The sequence below is a fragment of the Protopterus annectens genome, chromosome 5.part0 (assembly GCF_019279795.1).
Source record: "Protopterus annectens isolate FY-2018-M chromosome 5.part0, PAN1.0, whole genome shotgun sequence".
Lineage (NCBI taxonomy): Eukaryota > Metazoa > Chordata > Ceratodontiformes > Protopteridae > Protopterus > Protopterus annectens.
The window spans coordinates 606,900,687-606,922,424 of NC_056735.1; positions in this window are offsets into that span (position 1 = coordinate 606,900,687).

The following is a 21,738-nucleotide window of genomic DNA, read 5'->3' on the forward strand; positions in this document are numbered from 1 at the left end:
CATTATGTGAAAATCTGGACAGTTGAGAGGTATGGCGCCATATCATTCTCAGACACCATGTCTTCCCTAAGACTACATGTGGAACCATTGCAAACTGAGGCCACAATTTATGTGCAATATTGACAAGCAATCCCTTTTTTTCCCCAGCAGCAATGACATCAACAAGCACAACAACCCTGGGTTACCTTGAGTTTTTCACACATATATCACACCCTGTACAAGTTGTAATATGTGATGTTGTGTCCTCCCTCATGAACAGGGCCAGTTGATGGTGCTCACAAGCTTGTATATCCAAATGCAAACAGACGTATAGGCTCAATAAGGGTATTGTTGTCACATAACTAGGCTACTAGTATTCGTCTGCCAGGCTACTAGCCTCAGATGACACTACGAGACAATGTGACTATGTAGCCCTCCCAAGCTGTTGTTGAACACATGCCTTGGTTATGTCATGCAGTATATGTTCATCTGCAGTCCTACATAAATCAGATGTGCTGTGGCACATGCGTTATGTACTCTGATCTGCAGTCCATACATTTAGATAGGAGGGGTTCTAATCTCTCTGCAGTCAACTGTGTATGTGTGTATAAACAAAAGTAGAAGTGTGTATCTCAATCCATCTTCACAAATGGCATGGTGTCCATTGTTTTGGTGCTTGTACAAACATTGTGTTGAGGCAGGCCTCCAAACTCTTGTCCCCCACATGTCCTACTGATGTCATCTACCATAAGATTGCCCGCAGTCTTGTTAAACTCAGACTTTTGCTGTGGTGTGTCTGTTAAGTACTCTGATCTGTAGTTCATAAACTTAGATAGGTAGGGGTTCTAATCTCACTGCAGTCAGCTGTGTGCATGTGTGTATAAACAAAAGTAGAAGATTGTATCCCAATCCAACTTCACAAATGCCATGGTGTCCATTGTTTTGGTGCTTGCACAGACATCCAGTTGAATCAGGCCTCCAAACTCTTGTCCTCCATGTGGCCTGCTGATGTCTTGTTAAACATAGACTGGTGCTGTGGTGCATGTGTTAAGTACTCTGATCCATCATCTATAAACTTAGATAGGTAGGGGTTCTAATCTCCTTGCAGTTAACTGTGTGTGCATACATAGAAATGGAAGTGTGTATCCCACAGTGAGTTCACAAATGGCATGGTTTTGCACTGTTTTGCTGCTTGCACAAACACCCAGTCAAGGCAGGTCTCCAACCTTTTGTCCCCATGTGGCCTGCTGATGTCATCTACCATAAGATTGCCTGCAGTCCTGCTAGGCTCAGACTTGTGATGTGGCATGTGTGTGTTAAGTATTTTGATCTGTAGTTCATAAACTTGCATAGATAGGGGGTTCTATTATTAATGCAGTCAGCTGTGCTTGTATGTGTGTGAGCTGCTGGTGGATGTTAGGCAAAGCATTTAACAGCAGCCTAAGGGAAACTGTCCTATTGTGTTCCACAAACACTGCTGATGTCATTAGCTATATCAGATTATTGGATATTTATATGTCACTACAGGCCAGGGTCACACTCTGGCCTGACAGACATGTAGATGCCACCTCATCCCATATAAGACAGACAACAGTGACATTACTGTTATTGTGTGTATAAACATCATGACATCTGTTTGCAACGGTGACAGGTTGACACATTAGATCACATAGGAGTCCATGTGGACTATGGTTATTGCGGATGATATTGTGGTCTGTATTGAGAGTAGGGTACAGGTGTATGAGACCCTGGTGAGGTGGACATATGCTTTCCAGGGGAGAGGAATGAAGGTCAGCAGAGTATATGTGTGTGAATGAGAGGGAGGATACAGGAATGGTTAGAATGCAGGAAGTACAGTTGACGAAGGTATATGATGTGAAATACTCTGGACCAACAGTTCAGAGTAATGGTGGGTGTGAAAGACAGGTATAGAAGAGAGAGAATCTATGGTAGAGTGTGTGGAGAAGAGTGTCAGGAGTGTTCTTTGACAGAAGGGTACCAATGACACTGACATGGAGAGTCTACAAGATTGTAGTGAGACCAGTTATGTCATATGGGTCACAGATGTTGCCACTGACAAAATGTCAGGAGTCAGAACAGGTGTTGGCAGAGTAACAGATGTTGCAGCTTGCATTGTATGGGCTGAGGATGGACAGAAGTATTAACCATACATTACAGTGTCAGCTCAGGTTGTACGGTTTGGAGATGAAGACAGAGTTCTGGGATTGTGTTGGTTTGGACATGTGCTGAGGAGTGATGCTGGGTATATTGGTGGACAGATGCTAAGGAGGGAGCTGACTGGTAAGAGGGAAATAGGAAGGCCTACTATAAAGTGTATGGATGTTTTGACAGAGGACATTCAGGTGATTGGTGTGACAGAGCAAGATGCTGAGGACATTTGGACATGGACTCAGAACATCTGCTGTGGTGAGCTCTAATGGTAATGTCAAAAAAAAAAAATGGGTAGAAGAAGATGACATCTCAATTTTGAGAAACCCCATCAGTACACTTGTGTCATGAGTGTACAGTAGGAGAATCTAATTGATGGTTACTGTGTCTTGACACAGTTTGGGCTTTAACAGTGTGTCTTTGTATTACCTGCTCTGGATTATGTGCAGAGGCTGTAACGCTTTGCCCTCATACATGCAGAAACATCAATACACTTGCTTTCAAATACAATCAGTTGCTGCTATGTAGCTGTCAGAACCTGTGTTGCATAACAGGCAGCAATGTACCCACTTACCTATCAATAACAGAGGTATTGATCTACCTTATGGAGGACATCATAATGTATACCCCATAGATTAGTCACCTGAAAATGACTGTCAGATCACATATACACCTCCTGTTTGCATTCTCTATGCAGCTACCAGGTTCAGTCCTCCCATTATCAACTATCATTTCTCCTCTTTTTCCCCTGCTAGCATAGTTGACAGGAGTTACTGACTTGGTGCAGATAATGCCTCATGTGCATTGACTAGCCTGTATCCCCTAGATCACTGAATTACAAATTTCAATAGATCCACATATAGTAGGGATCTGGATTCATTGCTCTCTAGCTTCCAGATGGAAAACACTAGAAAGGTTCACTGCTCACACACCTCAACTCCTACTCATAAAATGCACCCAACACAAACCATCATGTGCAGAGGTACTCCACACAAACCAACATAAACAGAAGACACATCCTAAACACAATGAGGCTACAAGCAGACACTACACATAAAAAATATTATCACCGCTGTCTCACCATATAAGTGCTCAAGGCAGTGGGCATGTGTCCCAAAGGTTTTCATAATAGTTGACTGTATAGTGGGATGTACAGATGCTACACTCAACAGCTTAAACAAGGATATGTCCTATGAGTCCACATCTGAAGCCTCACTCTCTGTAAACACTCTTCTCAGTGAAAATGTTGATGTCTGTGCAGGCACAGAAACCTTGTTCAAAGCAGCTGTATTTACTTTGCCCTTGCAAGGCTACACTGCCTTCCAAACATCCACACAACAAATGGAAGCTGTATGTACCACAGGAGGTGTCATATCTATTTACACTGAAGATTAGTATGCCTCAACACTGTTTAGGGAAGAGAACTATATGGAGTTATTCTATATCCAACATACTGTGGATACGAAACCTCTTCCTTAATAGGTCACCGTCCATAAATACAGAAGTCTACACAGCCTATATATTACTACATGGGGCAATTAAAGTTGAGCAAAACAACTCACCCTTGGGTTTGTGGAATTAAACATCCATTGATCAGGATAATTATAGGACAACAAACTCACCTGCACAATATTATCTGGAGTTTGTGTACTGAAATGCCATGGAAGAAGTAGTGCACCACCCCACAAAGCTATCTTATATTCCAGACCTGTACCTCAACAATATGAGTGAACAATATAATGGCACATGTGTAGTGCCTGCACTGTTAATCCAACCATAAGGAACTATGTTTACAAGTAGATATAGCTACTGAGCCCCCCAAAGGTGGAGTCAGGTTCTCAGTCATCATCCAAAGTAACCATACACTCCTATGGGATGGTCTAAAATACTTCCAAAACGCAGTTTCCACAAAGGTCATTGATGCCTATAGTACCTTACTCCCTGATACCCTGTCTATACATCTACACAAATGTATATGCATAGCCGTGCCTGATGGGCTCAACCAAAGATCTTCCAGAAAATACAAATCATATCAGTGTATGTTTATCATAACTACATTATACAGTAAGTGAAAAAAGCTGCTGTTTACAATTACAACATTGAGAAACCAGGTGTAGAAGGTCATTCCCCTCAGCATAAACATGAAAATAAGACAACAGCAAGAACCCACAGACGGCAACCATGCTAAGACCTTACACAACAACATATCCAGGGATAACCAGAGGGCTTTATTTATGTACATCTGCAAAATGATATAATTCAGATATATTTAGATCAAATGTTTTATGATAGTGCACACACTGACCCTGTGTAACTTCAAAACCTTCTAGCAGACACGTTTGTCTGAACAGTGTCCCCTCTGCCACCATCACACCTACTACAGACCATATGTGCAACATCACCTCTGAGCTGTGGTATCTACAATGACAATACTATCACTGCTGTCTCCAATACCAGGAGCATAGTCACCATGGGACCAGATGGCATTCGGGCCTGTGTTCTTCATATGCTTCAATAATAAGCTACTTCCCTAAGTGCCATATTCAACCACATTCTTAATATGGCTGTTTTCCACATTGAATGGAATACAGTGACCATTTCCAAACCACACAAGAGATGACTGACAAAATACAATTGTAATTAAGAGTCATAAATGTATGCAACCTCTGCCGTAAGGCAATAGATACACTTAGCATGCATCTCAGACACAAGGAAATAGGTGACCTCCAAACACAAGATGTGTTCCAGTTAGGTGTTCTCAAGGGTATTATGTGGCTACATAACCTGGTGGGAGTCATGACTGTGACCAGAGACATACAAAAGGTCAAAGATGTGCACACATCCTATTGTAACTTGGCCAAGACCTTCAACACAATACAACATTTGTTGTTAGTGGGAAACTAACCAAGATGAATATCAAATTCTAGGTCATCAGTTGGTTTTCAAGTGGGATTACAGACCAACTACATTCAATCACAGTAAGAGACTTCACTAAGCAGCAGACATGTCAGCTGTGTGGTAACAGAAGTGCCAGTGCTGTGGCTCCTCATGTTTGACATATATGTCTCAGAAGTCCTGAACAAAACATAGATTCTGTGGCACTAATGACTACTGACAAAGCTATTGGTGTTACATGAACTGTACAGAAATGCATCAGCATACCCTGTGGTAATAATAAATGTTCCTGTTTATTATAAAATCACTATTGATACACTATTCCCCCACTTCTGTATTGATAGACCTTGGAACACATCAACTGCAACCTGGATCTACTCTGGGGAGGTACACATTCTACATCGTACATCGGATTAGCAATGCCATTACATCAATAGCAAAATATGGTAACAATCCCCTATACTTATCCCTAATCAGCTGTATGGAAGAATATAAACCACCCTTGGAAGTGTATTTTATTGGACACATGCACCAACTTGACAGACGTCAGACATGTCTGTTAGTAAAACATCAGAGGTTCTCCAACATGTGTCTTCTGTGGCCAGAATGACGTATTTGTCATTGTGTACAGTATTATATAGATAGCTTTGAGGCAGATTATGTGTGCCTTAGAGGTCTATCTGTGGTCAAAATGGGATGAAAATGTTGTACATGTATAAGTAATGTGGGATTCGAGTTACCTGTTCCATGGACATGAATGTACACTATGACATGCATAGGGCATGCTGAAGAGGCAGACACATCTCTCAAAGGTCATCTCTCCTCTGCAGTAGGCTTCAAATCTATGTCAAGCAGAGCACCTAAATTACCTTGTCAAAGGACATGCTGGATGACTTGCTGTGAAAACGTTATCTGCCAAGGAACACTGCTGCTTCACTACTGGACATGGGTGGTCCTTGCTAGACAAAACTTGGCCATGTATTACATCTGCCAGTTAATATTATATTATTATGTAATGGCTATGCTTCTAAACACCATCAGGTCAATACCCTAGTCACATCCCATGAACCTCAGAACCTATGGCGATGTACATGCAAACAGGAACATTATATTGTATTACTGTTCTGATGAAATTTGTCTTATAGGTTCATAGATTGGTACTAGGCTATCAGCCCTAGGGCCTATACAAGCCTAGCCAAAACAATTCCCTGGATGTTTCTTTCCACAATATTTACTTCCCTGGACCCCTGTCTAGCAGGGCGATTGACATGATCCCTGGGGTGAATTTCCTATTTCCCATCCAGTTGTCAAGGTTCCTTTTGAAGAGGGCCAAGGAGGCACTCTGCTTGACATGTATGGGCAGCCTATTCCAGAGTATGGGCGTATCTGAGTCAGGAACCTATCCCTCCAACATGTTTTGTTTATTGTGATGATAAGGTTTAGATCCCTGGAGCGTGTGGCATGAGGGATTGGGATTTCTTTAAGTGGAGCATGTCCAACAGCTCAGGGTTTGACATGGCCTTGTATGTTAAGCAGAGATCGCCTCTGAGTAGACGATATGCCACAGAGTATAGCTGTTTTTTTAGACAGTCAGCATAAGGCATCTGCTTTAGATAGTGCTGACATACAATCCTGAGCTCTGAATCTGTTGGGTTGACTTTGACAGTGCACACATACATTTGTATTAAACAATCCTTCAAAAGAAAGTTAGATGTATTAATGAGATACATTTAATTGTCAGAATTCACAGCCCTTACAAAAGCATCCACTATAAATTATTATGCTAGCAACTCTCTAAATGGTTATGTACAATCTAAATGACAAGTACAGTCATGAGTCCAACAGTACAAATGGAGGTATTAACATCATATTAATATAGATAGTCACCATGTGCATCAGACACATAGCTTTAGTATCCCTGAATCCAAAAGATAGGCAACAGAGATGTGGTACAGTTATCATCACTTGCACAGGGTGTTGTTTGTGTGTGTGTGTGTGGGGGGGGGGGGGGCAGGAGGCCTACCTAGGCTGACACAAAAGGCTGCTGTGTGTGCGAATAAGCAAGGGAAGCAGGCAAGATGTATCATGTAAATGTTGTATGTGTGTCTGTAGGTGTCCTCAGTGTGACACTGGTGTGTGAGTGTCTACATGAACACAGCCAAGTTCAGTGCTAGCCCTACATGTCTATATGTCAGACAGCTGTGAGCCATGCATGGTAGAGCTGAAAGTTCATTGTCTCCACCTCTGAACATAAGAACTGGGTCTGCCAGGAGTTGCACTGGCACCTCCATGCCCATGGTCAGATGCTGTGCTACCCTAAAGGTGACCAATGTCTGCTGGATGTGCTCCCTTCACAAAAACACCCAGGACCATGACTCCATGACTTGCTATGTCTGGGTATGAGCAGCACACTCCCTGCTGCAGCAGTGGATGTACTGCCACTCTGGGAGCATGATCGGGCACTGCCACGTTGGCTCTTGGCAGATATAATCATTGACATATGCCCACAAGGCTGACACTCCTCTCCCAGCAGACATTCCATCACAGACAATGTGCATTCCATGACAGATACATTGCACTCCCTCACTGACACATCCTGTTCCAACATGTTATTTAAACGATCCAGGGAATACGGTGGAGGCAGTCCTGAAAGTCAGACTGTGCTGCATCTATAACCCTGAGTATTCTCCTGGAGTTCCTTTCTGAATGTGTCTGTGCCTCCATGATGGCCCTAATGAGATACCTGTAACAGGCTGGGGATGGACATCAGGCCTCCTCCGAGCACCGCTATCAATCCGCCTGTGTGGCATCTCACCAACAGTTTGGCTATAGCCAGTTTCAACAGTCACTGAAGCCACAGTAGTAGCCACATTTCCCAGGTTGATGTCCTTGCCCTCCAACTGTCCGATATCTATGGCCTCGGTGACTGGGTATGCATAGACATTCTGAATGTGTCTGGTGATAATGAGGGTGGTCGCTGGATGTCAACCTATGTGTCAGAATCAGCTTCTGCAACCCCTGGCTATGCTTCACTTTGGCCACCATCATCATCAGAGTCTGATGAGACACCGACATCAGGTGGCATAGGGGACACAGAACCACTACCATGTTTACCTGTGATAAAAGGAAGGATAACAGGAATACATTAATACCTGCACTACTATGCTGCAATATATGTTAAGCAATTTAGACTGCTGCCACTATTATAGACATTCATACCTCTCAACCTCTTAGGGAAAGGAATATGGACAAAGCCATGAATAATGGGTGGACAAAGACCCAAGAAAAGTTATCATTGTGACATATTGCCCTTACAAATATACAAGAGTGATAGAATAGCAGGTATTGCTTCATCATGACATTAATGAGTGGTATGCATTTTTAATGTGAGATCTGTTATTATTTATGTCTTTGCTCTATAATGACCTGTCAATAGTTTGCAACTCAATCACTATGATCTTAAACACGGCCCAGAGGTATGAGTCACACATCTGGACAATATTCTGCAAATATCTGTACAGTTGACAAGTATGCAGCATCCATACAGCAGGCCTGAGATGACACTTTATCAGATATGTTGGAATATTTCTACATTACTCACATAAATGTATTCTGCTTACCAACTGCAGGAGCCCTACAGCTCTGGATTCCTATGGCCATGGAAACATTTATGGGACAGGTAATGGCAACAGCACCACATTTACAGTATAACAGGGGTAATACTTTTGATAATTTATATCTACAATAACTGCAATGTTAACAAGAATATAGTTGACAACATCTTAATGACCTGAAAACTGCAGCTATCTTGAATAAACCCACCAAAAAAGCAACCTGCCACACATTAAATATATAAACACAATTACACAATGAATGCAACGCTATTTTACTGATGATCTAACAAAGCCTACCTGGAAGATCCTCCTGAAATACAGGAGTGGCACTCATGTCCAGAACATACTGGCTGATGGACTGCTGGGAGCTTTCATGAGTGACAATATTTACAAGGACTTCCTTGGTGGTGGTGAGTGGTTGTTCTGCTGCAGGCCCACCACCGGTGACCTGACGATCATGTGCCACTTCAGCAGCACACCTTGCATAATTAATCTTGTCCATGGCTCTGTGTCACACCTCCTCATAGCTGTGATTTTGTTGACCAGCTGTATTTACATTTTGGACCAATTCATCCCAAAGTACTGCACGTTGTGACATATTGGCCCAGCCCCTAGACATAAGGACTGCATAATGTTGCCTTAAAGCTTCAATCATGAGGTCATTATCTGCCTCTGAAAAAGGAGGCCTATGCTGAGTGGCCATATTGTTAACTGGAAGACAAAATAATGGTAACACATATAAGGATCATATAAGTGGAAATAAACTGTGTACAGATAAGGCAGTACAGGAAAGCTCTCAGTATTGACCACTTCATTGCAATTTAAGGATTCCACAGTGGTCAAAAAATAACATGGGGGCTACAAAATAAGGAGAGTAGCATGACAAACATATCCTTGTTTGTGCCATATATGATACTCACTTATACTCACACACTCACACAACAGCCCATTCTAGTCTGTGCCAAATCAGAGACTCACCTCCCCCCACCCAAATAAAAATTATAACAGGCTAATGGACAAATGTGCTAACCAAACAACAGTGTTAATTTCCAAAGTACTCTCAAAGGACCTATCCATGAAACATGGGTGCATAGTTATCACACAGCATTAGACCATCAGCCTACTCTACATCCTCTGTACCTCTCAGTTGGTTTGTAAACAAGGGCATATCATGAGTACAGTTCTGTCAAATGCTTACTGATGTACTTCACATTATTCCTAAGTACATTCCAGCATATGAATTATTTAGGTAACATAATGGATACATATCTGATGGAGTACAATACTCCTCTGTTAAAATATACTGTTCCAATTTAAATGTGTAGCTGAGTTTGAATTCTGATACAATTCTCATCTACATTGGTTTGCCTAGCTACACATTTGCCTTTTTATAATGGTGTACATTACTAATTGATTGCATCTGTCTTAGTCCGTGCCATACAGATGCTAATTACAACATGCACTGTTGAATTGCATGCTAATCAATCAGTCCCGTGAAGCTACTCAGCATGCACTTTCCTATATGTGCCATGAGGAAATAGTGGAGTACATATACAAGGTAAGCACTGAGAGATCATTAGTAGCAGCTGCAATTTACATACATTTGTGTGTGCTACAGGCTGAAGCTGATGCTACTGCTGCTGCAGAGAGGGTGAAGACTTTGCAGGCCAACAACACAGTAGAGGAACTGTAGGACCTCTGGCTGCCTTGAGTCAGATACAGAGCAAAATGTAGGGAACATATCCCAGTGGAATTTAAGGTATGTGTTTAACTTAGCATGTTAGCCAGAGGTACCATTAACAGACTATCAAGGGACATGCTTGATGTTTCATAGGCATCAGTAACTGGGATCTTACAAACATTCCTGCAGCTATACTACAACATGGCAGAGAGAACATATATTTTAACACAAGCTCTGAGAAGAGAAGATCACAAGTATGTTACAATTGTAACATATATCTCACTAATCTCCAGTAATGTGTGCCATACATTGCAGTCATGTACACAAGAGAACAACACCTGAGAAATAGAGTAGGGTCCACATTAACCATAAGGTTTATGAGACAAACAACTGCCAACTCATGTGTAATGTCATGGAAATCATGTGGAATGTGTGTGCTGGCAACCCTTGCAGTTAGCATGACTTCCATAGGTGCCACATTCCCCAACTGCACCAGATGTTTGCTATGAGGGATATCTCCAAGGCTCAGTTAGATGTGGATGCATGCTATACACTAGACTCATGGTTGAGGAAACTCATTGGTGATGTGCACGCACACACACACACACACACACACACACACACACACACACACACACACACACACACACACACACACACACACACACACACACACACACACACACACTCACACAGGAACACTGTAATGAGACACACAGTCCAACCAGTTATGTCATACAGCATGTTTTTCAGCTATTGCACTCACATTGCTAGTGCCTACATACCTCTGGCCAAGGACACCATTATAATCCACTGGCATGTCTCTCAATGCTCATAATATGTGCTATGCTACCCAAGTTAACCTAGTGGGAACATCTGCAGCAGGATCAGCAATGGGAATAGGAACACATCCGCCTGACAATGTCAAGGTTAACACAGCCACAGGCCGATGATGATTCAGAGGAGGAACCTGCAGCAGGTGTGGTTGTAGGTAGACATAGCCATGCTCTGTATGTCCTTGCCTTGGCTATGAGACAAGCCATAGCACACTGACTCATCACCTTGGGGCCAAAAACCATCCTGTTACATCACTATACTTCAGTACTAGGGAAGCATTAGATATAACAGTTCAATAGTATGGGTACGCATTGCAGTTTTGGACTTCTCAACCCTACCTGAATCAGACAACAGGCAGGGTGTTAAACGTGCAGAGTAGCCAGACCAACACAGTCATGTTATTGCCATAGCAGGAACACAGTTTTGCTCCCCCACCTCCAAAAGTGCAGTCAGTGCTTGTTTGTGACATTTAAACTGGCTTTCCTTATTTGGCAACTGCATATCATATTATTCCCAGTTTATATTCTTTGACATTGTAAATGCAATGATAAGTACACTGTATGTCCCAGAGTACTGGATAGATAACTGCTAAATGACCAAGGAACACAGACACGTAAAACACAGCTGTATATTTGCAAGCAAAAATGATAACAAGATGTGTACTCACTAAGGGCAGTATTTTAAAACAGTAACATTTCCACAGGTAGCATGTAATATTTAAATAAAACTGTACAATTTGTTTGTGTGCTGAATGACTGTTGATGCTTGCTACAAAGGTACATGTGTAAAAAACAGGGTGAAGGCACCAATCTTTTGTTCTGAATGTGCATTGGATGATGAATTGAATTCTAGACCTATGTAGACATATTTCCTGTGTAGTAACATAGAATACTGTGTATGTCATACATTGACTTATGTTTCTGACTGCTAGTACTTATTTTTTTATCTCTTAATTTTTGAGCCACTGTTTGTGCAGTGCTGCGCTTAGCTCAGCTAGTTTGTGCACACAGCAGCAGTGCACAAAGTGTACAACTGGGCCACCCAGGTAGCAGACAGGATGCAGACATCTAAAAATAGAACTGGGATGCATTCTATTAATGTAAGCCTGCATGCTGCAAACCCACTAAGTGCTGTTGCACTGCGTTTAACAGCATGAATCTCAGGATGAATAACAATGCATCAGATGATCTTGTAACTGGCTGTAAATTTTCCATCAGCCTCCAACAACAATGCCTTAACACCTGCTGTCACAGATTCAGTTATGTAGCACGTGTATTTCATACAGTCAATAGGCATTGTAACATATTTTCTACAATAATATTTTCTACAATATTTTATTATGTTTTCCACCCTACTTCCTCCCTATTTGACTACTTTCCTATCACCTCATTTCTTTTCTGTAAAGCATTGCCACTTGGTGGTGTGCATTGTATTAATGAGCAAAATGCATAAACACACCCCACAATAGAGTTAATGAAGCAACAGGTAAATGGTAGTATTCAGGTTGTACTCTGAGCATACCTCAGGAAGAAAGGAAGGGTTTGTCCCGAGAGAGACTCTATCCTTGTGAAAAATAATGTAAGGAGGTCGGACAGTTAGAGCTTATAGTTTTGAAACTCTCCTAGCAGATGTTATAGCTACCAAGAACAAGGTTTTCCATGATAACAATTTTAAGTCTGACGATGAGGATAGCTCAAAGGGTGCAGATATCAAAGATGAGAGGACTAAGTTTAAGTCCCAGGGTTCTAATGGTTGTTTTATTGGGGGCCTTAGAAGAAGAACTCCTTTTAAGAAAGTTTTACACAAGGAGTGCTGCATGATTGGACTTCCCATGAAACCAAAATGGAAATTGGAAATGGCAGCTAATTGAACTCTAACTGCAGTGGCTGCCGCTCCTTCATGAAAAATTGTTGTTAGGAAGGATAAAATGGATTCTAAAGGAGCCATATATGGATCTTAGCTCTGATTCATAGCCCAAAGGGAAAACCTTTTGCATTTGCTAGAATATAGTTTCTGAGTGGAAGGTTTATGGGATGAAATTAGGATGTGTTTGGCTGATGGGGATAAGGGAATACACCTGGCTATACGTGGAATTGGAGCAGCCATGCTGTCAATTTGAGGGTCAGGAGATCTGGAGAAGGGTCCAGAATCCATGGTTGCTTCAAGAGGTAGTGCCACAGGAAAGGAAACCAAACTTGTTGAGGCCAATAAGGAGCAATGAGGATCAAGGAACTCCTCAACTGTCTTGCTTTCTGTATTACTTTGGGGATGAGTGGAAAAGGAAGAAAGGCATAAAGAAGTCCCGGGGGCCAATTGTGAACTAGAGCATCCCTAGGTGGCATCCCCAGATGGGGAATGAGGGCAAAGTAGCTGCTGCATTTGGTGTTCAGGTGAGTGGCAAATAGATCACAACAAGACTGGCCCCATTTGTGAAAGATCTCTTTCACAACCATTGGATTCAGGGACCACTCGTGAGGCATCAGAATTGCTCAGCTGAGTTTGTCCACTATTATGTTGGATTTCCCCAGGATAAGCATTGCTATCAGGAAGCGTTGAGTATCCATCACCCATTTCCAAATTTTTAAGGCCTCTCTGCAAAGCGGATAAGACTTGGTTTTCCCCTGCTTGTTTATGTACCACATGATAGACATGTTGTCTGACTGAATCGCAATCATTCCAGTGGGAAGGGAGCTGTGAAGTGCTTGCAACACATATAGCACCACTCTCATCTCCAGAACATTGATGTGCAAGTGGTTCTCATAGTTTTGCCAAGTACATTGGACTGTCTTTCCTAGCTAATGCCCCTCAACCTTATCTGGGAAGCGTCTGTGGTCAAAACTGCTTCTTTTGGGGAGGAACAAGTGGAAGACCTAGGACAAGTCGTTTCATGTGTAACCACCATGTCAGATCCCTTTTGCATGCCTTTGTTATTAATATCTGGTGAGACAATGGAAGGTCTTGCATTGACCATTGTGCAAATAGCATCCATTAGAGAATCCTCATATGTAGGTGAGCAAGAGGAACTAATAAGATGGCGGAAGCCATAGTCCCTAGGACTTGAAGGATTACTCTGGCCTGAACTCTTTGTTTGTTTAATAAGGATCTGACCTGACTGTGTAGAGATTCCACTCTTTCCTGTGTTAGCTTTACTGACATGGTGGTTGTGCCTATTTCTGAGCCTAGATATACAATATGCTGCGAGGGAGATAAGACTGACTTTTTCAAGTTGACAGTGATGCCTAGGCTGGTGCACAAGGATAGAGTCTCATCCCTGGTTCTTATGAGTTGATGCTTGGTGGTAGCAGTGAGGAGTCAGTCGTCTAGGTACTGAAACACCTGGAATCCTTGATGTCTCAGGTGAGCCATTACCACTGCCATGCATTTGGTAAACACTCTGGGAGCTGTAGTGAGGCCAAAGGGCAGTGTTCTGAACTGAAAATGACTGGCTCCCAGCTGGAAGTGCAAGTATGTCCTGGAGCGCTTGTCCATTTTGATGTGGTAGTACGCATCCTGGAGATCGATTGAGCACATCCAGTTGTCTTTCCCAATAAAGGGAAGTATATACTGCAGAGTGACCATTCGGAACTTTGATTTTCTTACATGCTTGTTGAGCCTTTTTAGATCTAGAATTGATCTCCAGTCCCCTGTCTTTTTTGGAACTAAAAAGAATCACAAATAAGTTCCGGATTCTACTTGCTCTGCGAGGACTTCTTGGATGACTCTTTTTTGCAGCAACGAGATGACCTCTGATGTTGCACAGTCTAGTTGGATGGGTGGTACGTCTGGAAGAGACTGGCTTGTTGGGGGTTCGGAAATAAAGAGGATCAGGTAACTTCTGGATATTATTGTGTGTACCCAACGATCTTGAGTAATAGTTAGCCTGGCACTTGGGTACAGTGATATACGACCCCCTTACTGCCTCCAGAGATAGACAGTCGGGCAACCCCTCAGGGTCAATGGAAGGGACAATCAGAGAAAGCTTTTCTGTCTCCCTGATGTTGCAGACCTCCTATGCCGTGAGGGCGGCATCTTCCATTATATCCTCCCCCTCTGCCCCTGGGGGAGGGTTGACCTTGTGCCTGAGGAAAACCTTTTTGGGATTTGCGGAACCACATTTTCCATCCTGTATTACCCTTGGGATAGGGTCCGGGTGGGAGAGAGAAACAGACTCCAAAGGCAGATAAGGTTTTTCCTTCCTGCTCACACCTAGTCAAAGTCTCTTTCACTTGGGATCCAAAAAGAGGTGAACCATCAAAGGGAACGTTAGTGAAGGAAGACTTGAATGATTCTGTAAAATTACAAAGACGCATCTACGAATGTCTCCTGAGGGATATTCCTGCTGCGGCTGCCCTGCTCGCTTCATCTGCCGCATATGAGATCAGCCTCATGGAGGAGTTAGCTATGGAAGCAAGGGTGGAGAGCTGCGCAGAAACCTTGCCCATGGAACCCGGAGCTACTTAACCCTGGGGGGTATCTCCTAACTCTTTCAGGAGATCCCTCTGAAGATGAGTAAAATGAGTCAGGTAATTCAGCGATCTTAATTTAAATGCCGCTGAAGAAAAAGTATGCTTCCCGTACCTATCCATTGTCCTGGACTCCTTGTTAGGAGGATGGATATTAGAATATGTCTCAGATAATTCCTTCTTGGTGACCGCTACTACCACCATAGCATCAACTGGAACTTCCTTACTAAGGAAAGACTTGTCCTCAGGTGCTGTTATAAACTTGTTTGGCCTTCTCGGGATGGCTTCTACTGAATCTGGAGAGGTCCATGCTTTCCGTTATATGACCCCCCAAAAATTCATCATAAGGTAGTGTCACCCAAGAGGTGAAGGTCGGGTGCCAAAAGCCTCAAAATACACTGATTCATCCTCAGTAGGATTAGAGGTCTTCCACTCACCCCTCTGTCTAAGGAGTTCTGGGATGTCAGAGAAGGAGACATCCTCACAGGGAGATCTAGGGGACCCTTCTGATTCCTCTAAATCAGTGTCTGATGTGACAGACTCAGGGGAGTTGATATGTTTCCTCTTACATAACCTCTTCTGAGGGAGCTCTCCAGTGGGATAATCTGGGGAGGTCTTGGAAGAGGGGGCAATTCCAATGGGGGCTACTTTTGCCTCTGGTTCCCTATGCTGTTGGGGTGGTGGAAGGAAGAGGTTGCTGCCTGCTGCTGGTGGGACACAGGTTCCAAAGGAATGGCTTTGGCAGAGGATAAAGCCTTCTCTATAGCTTTGAAAGCCTTTGTGCCCCTCTCTGAAGAAGACCTCCGCTCCGAGGGGGCAGATGGTCAACTCCTAGCAAGAGGGAATGGCTCTGAAGCAGAGGTGGGAGCCGAGCTGAGTTGAGCTGAGGCTCCAAGAGGCAGGGTTGGTTCCGATGGGAACCCAGGGTGACTGTCCCCCTCGGAGTCGACACAAGAGTGTCGGCTCCCAGAACCCTCGGCTCCAGACTGAGCCATCAAGGACAGAGTAATTGGCTCGGAGGAAACAAGTTGAATCATCGGAGCCGAAGGGTCGAAGACAGAGGAACCTGACATAATAGGCTCCGAGAGTGAAGCAGTCAGAGGAGGAACAGTGATCGGTACGGGGGGTCGGCTCCGAGACCTTTGGGTCTGGAGGGGTCAATTTTCCAGCCAGATCTGGATCAGAAAGCAACCTCTTCACCACACTCTCAATGTCCTCGTTTGATAGGGTCCTGGAGGATATGGTGGAGACCGAAGGAGACCTCCTTCTCCCTAAAATAGGAGATGTCAAAGTAGGAGATACAGTCTCGAGGTCAGACAAAATCTTCGGTACTGAAGACTGTCTCAGAACTGATGAACAGTGTTTTATTTATAATATTTGACTTGTATCAAACTTTGAACTTGTGCAAACTGCAAAATTAAAATACAATTTTCTTTTATAAAAATAAAATTAACTGCTGCAGCCTTCTACAGCCAGAAAATAAATTAGCTGGACTTAAACAGAGGAAATCAGCAGATAGGTAGATTTACAGACTGAGCACTTTTTAGCAAATGCCATCAGTTCATTCAAAGCAGAGTAGTATAGCCATCAATTGAATTTACTTTCATCTACAAATAAAGTGCCTGTTGCCTTGAAGAATAAATTGCCTATTTTACATTAAAAAAATGATAAGCTAGTAATATTGCAATAGGGAATGGATGGTAAACTGATAACAGGTTCATATATACTAGGTATCTCTGCCAAACAGATATTGGAGGGGGAGACAAAGGTCCAAAACTAGGGACACATTTTAAAGATAGGAAGACTGAACCTTAAATGGCTATCATTATTTAGTGAAAGAAGAATGAGCCAAACATTCCAGACATTCTGTGAAACTTTAGACATTTGAGAACTATGAACTTAAATCCTTGAATCACAAGTGGTGGTATGGGTAGAGAATTTAGGCTCTTGCTTCTTTTATCCAAGGTACAGGGTATGAGTATGAGTAACCCTAGCCACCAGTTATACCTAAGTGGGGTATTATACACACACACACACACACACACACACACACACACACACACACACACACACACACACACACACACACACACTATTCAATTCAAATAGCAATGCAAATGCACTACACTTACACACACACACACACACACACACACACACACACACACACACACACACACACACACACACACACACACACACACAGACACACACACACACACACACACACACACACACACACACATACACACACGCACACACACACACAAACAGACACACACACACACACACACACACACACACACACACACACACACACACACACACACACCATTCAATTCAAATAGCACGTACACACACACACACACACACACACACACACACACACACACACACACACACACACACACACACACACACACACACACACACACACACCATTCAATTCAAATAATAGCAATGCAAATCCACTACACCTGAGCCCACAAAGGAAATTCAACATTCAAATAAGAAACCACTAGCTCTAGTAGTACACTTGCACATAAGAAAATCAATGCAGCCACAGCATTTCTCTTGCACATTTTTTGCCTTACCTGGAGGAGCTGGGAGAAGAAAGATGTGCTGTGCACTTCCTGAATAAGAATCTGCAGCTCCGAATGCAGCACTTAAATAAGAGAAAATTAAGTAGTAATGAATTTCTCAGCAGCTGAATTCTGACAGGCTGTCTGTCTGCCTTGTGAAGCTGATGTCATTGTGCACGCCCTGCACATGATGAAGTCAGGGACAAATTCATCCCCAAAAAAAAAAAAAAAAAAAAACCTGGGAAATTCAGAAATTAAAGGGGCCACTTGGGAATTCATTGCACACCAATATTTTACCCTCAAAACTGATATTTACTGAGGAATTCAGTACGGTTGGGAGATATGACTATTGCACATCCCATCTCCCTTGTAATCAATAGATCAATACAAGAAAACATTGTCCCAGATATCTGGAAGAAATTCTATGTTATTTCCCTTCATAAAGGGAAACTCTACTGAATCCTCTAATTTCAGGGCAGTTGCTATTTTGTCCCTTCTTTCTAAGATTCTTGAAAAATGCATTCATAAACAGCTCCTTGCTCACTTACCTCTCTTCATCCCTACTCAACCTGGATTTCACCCTAACCGCAGTACTGCCACAGCACTAATATCTTTTACTCACACTTTTTATTGAGTGATCACAATAACCTAGTCTCTTATCTATTCCTTGACCTGTCAATAGCCTTTGACACTGTATCTTACAATCTTCTTCTGTCCAAACTATCTAGCCTCAATTTTTCCTACTCTACTCTCTCCTGGTTCTTCAGCTATCTCTGTAATAGACTCCAAGCTGTGAAATGGTTCTCTGCATCTTCCACTTTCCTCCCAGTCCAAACTGGTGTTCCCTAAGGTTCCATCGTTGGAACCTACAATTCATCATTTTCACTAACAACCTCTATGAATCCTGTCCTCACTCCTTTTTAATAAAGTATGCTGATGACTCTACTATAATCTCCACCTTTGATAATCTTCTCCACCTTCTTACCATTATCCAAGAATCTCTCCATTCAATGGCTAATTTCCAACCAACTCCTACTTAATCCAAATAAAATTAAACCCTTGCTCCTCCTCTCTAAATCCCTTTAACACCTTAAATCCACATTCACTGTTTCCTGTATAACAACACTACAACCAAGGTAGGACCCCACACTAAGCAACTAGGGTTTTTTTTATTGATGATCAACTTAAATTCAACTTACTCATTCATAACTGCATTAAAATGACTCACCAAAAACGAGGTCTACTCTATAGAAATAGAGTTTTCCTGACACATGAATCTAAGCTCTCTCTTTAGCAAATGCCTATTTACTACACACCCTACTATAGGCTGCCCTAATCCTCATGAACCTTCAAGCCAATGTCTTCACTAAACCAGAATTTACATAAAAGAAAATTGCTCATTTTGCTGCTAATCTATCATATCATTCTCATTACTGCCTTTCCTAAAAAAACTAATGTGGCTTGAATTTCACCATCAACTTCTTCTGCCTCAACTACAACTGATTCACTCCATCTTAAACCAACCTGATTCCTGCCCAGCTCTCTCTCTACTCTCATCTATCCCTATGTTCTAAATCATAATTTTCAAAGCTCTGACCAACATCTCCTACAGATCTACCAACCCAATAAATCCATTGGTAAACTCCTCAATAATCAGACAGTCGAATATGCTTGGAATAAATTGCCAATTCATATAAGATCAATCTCTAACATTAACTGTTTAAAAAAAAGAAAGCATTAAAACAAAATTTACTTAACTCTCAGACTTGCTCTTGCACTGACCTAACTTAATCTTCTTGTATCTTTCCTTCCCTTCTGATAACCAACTTTTCTCTGTTTTGAAGCGTTGTACCATCTGTAATTAAATTTGTGACTTTATAGGTTCGTAGGTTCATAGGATGATACTAGGCTATTGGTCCGGAGGCCGTTATAAGCCTAGCCAAGAATTTTGCTGATGTTGCCTCAAAGTCAGCACCTGTTACCCCTGTACAGCAGGGACACAGATGGAATCCCAGGGGCATATTTTCTGTTTCCCATCCAGTTATCCAAGTTCCTCTTAAAGAAGGCTAGAGAGGTACTCTGCTTGACATGAAGAGGGAGCCTATTTCACAGATGGGTAGAGTCTTTGGGACACAAATCTATCCCGCCAACAAGTTATATTTTTGTCACAGACCAGGTTAAGGCCTTGCGCACGGGTTGCATGAGTGGAGTTTGTCATAGAGATATGCAGCAGCTCCATCAAGGCTGGGTCTGAAATGGCCTTGTATGCCAGACACAGGTCACCTCTGAGCAGAGTGTATGAGACTGAGTAGAGGGACAGGGCTTTTAGCCTATCATTAAAGGATAGGTGTTTGAGACCTTAGATTTTCCTAGTCAGAAACCTCTGTGGTCTCTCCAATTGTTGCATGTACTTGGCAAGGTACATGCCGAAGGGGACATTGTACTCGATAATGGGTCTGATAAGGGAGGCATACAGGGATGTTATGACCTCCTTGTTCCTGGATGAAATACCATTATTTATGAGGTTGGCCATGTAGAAAGCCTTCCGTACAATGGAGGCAACATGGTGGTCAAAAGTCAGGTTGCTATCAACCCGGGTGCCCAATTCCCTCATGACTGATTGCATGCTTAGTATGTTGTTATTAATGTGATAATTAGTGGAAATGATATTTCCCCAAAAGGGGATAATGATGCATTTCTTGGCATTCAGTTTGATGCCATGCTTCTGGCACCAGTCATTAGTTTGGGTAAGGCCCTCTTGGAGGATGTTCACATCACTAGGGGAATTTAAGACAGTGCCCAGCTTGCAGTCATCTGAAAACTTGGTCAGCCACAGACCACTGGTTTTGGCTTGCACCTCAGAAAAGTATATCCCAAACAGTAGAGGCCCCAAGACCGATCCTTGGGGTACACCGCTCATTACGGGTCTACTACTAGAGGTGGCTTCCCCTACTTTGACTGAGTAGGTTCTGTCATACTTTGTATAGGATGTAACCACATGATCATATTGTTATACTCTATCTAATTGTTTTCACTGTGAATTTGTATATTATAATAACTTGCATTCTTTAGATTGTCATTATCTGTAAGATACTGTTTCTATGTATTTGAATAAAACTTCATCTGCCTTCTGATATACCACATGTTATAACCGTCACTGCTACACTGTATGTTACTTATGTCATTACTGATTTACTATATAACTGTCACTGCTATAATGTATGTTACTTATGTCACTCTGACTATGTACTTGATGGGAATGTATCATGATTTCTGTTTTCTGTATTTGATGATTTGTTATACTTAAATTGTGCATTAACTACCTTTGGAGCTTTTCTCCGCAGGTCTCCACTAAAAAAGGGCTTTCTGCCCAGTTGGACTAATCAGGTTAACAAATATCAAATAACTAAATAAATAAATAAATAAATAAATAAATTATCACAAACTATGCTAGTTATTTGGTAATTAGGTTCTTTATTGAGAATTATTTACCAAGCTGCATGCATGCTACTTTTTTT